Source organism: Myotis brandtii, unplaced genomic scaffold (genome assembly GCF_000412655.1).
Source record: "Myotis brandtii unplaced genomic scaffold, ASM41265v1 scaffold1170, whole genome shotgun sequence".
NCBI lineage: Eukaryota > Metazoa > Chordata > Mammalia > Chiroptera > Vespertilionidae > Myotis > Myotis brandtii.
Window position 1 is genome coordinate 450,938 of NW_005354050.1, and position 963 is coordinate 451,900.

The following is a 963-nucleotide window of genomic DNA, read 5'->3' on the forward strand; positions in this document are numbered from 1 at the left end:
GCAAGACTGGCAGCTGACCAATGCTAACATAGCCAGAAACATGGTTGAGGGAGTAGCTTCCACTTCTTGCTTTTCTACCATCTGCTGGGCCTCAGTTGTTAACTTCTTCAGCTGACCCCATGTTGGCACCTCGGTCCCTTGCGTAGCCTTCCTTTTCTTCTTTTTTCCACTTTGCTATCATTGGGGCAACTCTCAGTCTTTGAACGATGGGATAAGGAGCTTCTCTGGGTCCATTGTGGTGACGCACGTAACGCTCTGGTACCCAAATTGGCTGCACTGCTCCTTCTGGAAAGATACAAAACACAACCTCTTCCCCACATCATTACTAGGTCTCGTAAAACTCTTGGCTGGTTTGTGTATCCTTCTACTGGGCTAAGTCGGCAGAGGCTATTGTACAGGAGGCCCGATGCCTTTTGGCTGCTGTACAACCCTCTGCATTGTAATTTTAAAAAATTTAACATATAACATTCTTCTCCCCCTTTTTTGTTTTTATAGAAAGGGTTTATATTGATGAAATTGTCAGTTTTTCTTTTTGTGTCAAAAGCTAACTTTGATGTGTTAAAACTAAAATGCATTTACTCAATCCAAAACAGGCTTTAAAAAGAAACCCCCTCTGCCCCCGCCCTTACTGGTTTGGCTCAGTGGATAGAGCATCAGCCTGCAGACTCAAGGGTCCCAGGTTCGAGTCTGGTCAAGGGCATGTACCTTGGTTGTGGGCACATCCCCAGTAGGGAGTGTGCAGGAGGCAGCTGATCGATGTTTCTCTCTCATTGATGTTTCTAACTCTCTATCCCTCTCCCTTCCTCTCTGTAAAAAAATCAATAAAAAAAAAATTAAAAAAAAGAAAAACCCTAAATGCTCTCTTGTATCCATTTTAAGAGTAGGATTGGTGCTTTCCACTATTACCTGAGTCCTGATCTATCACCCCAGGGAGAGCTTGCCAATCCTGCACTTTCCCGGGGT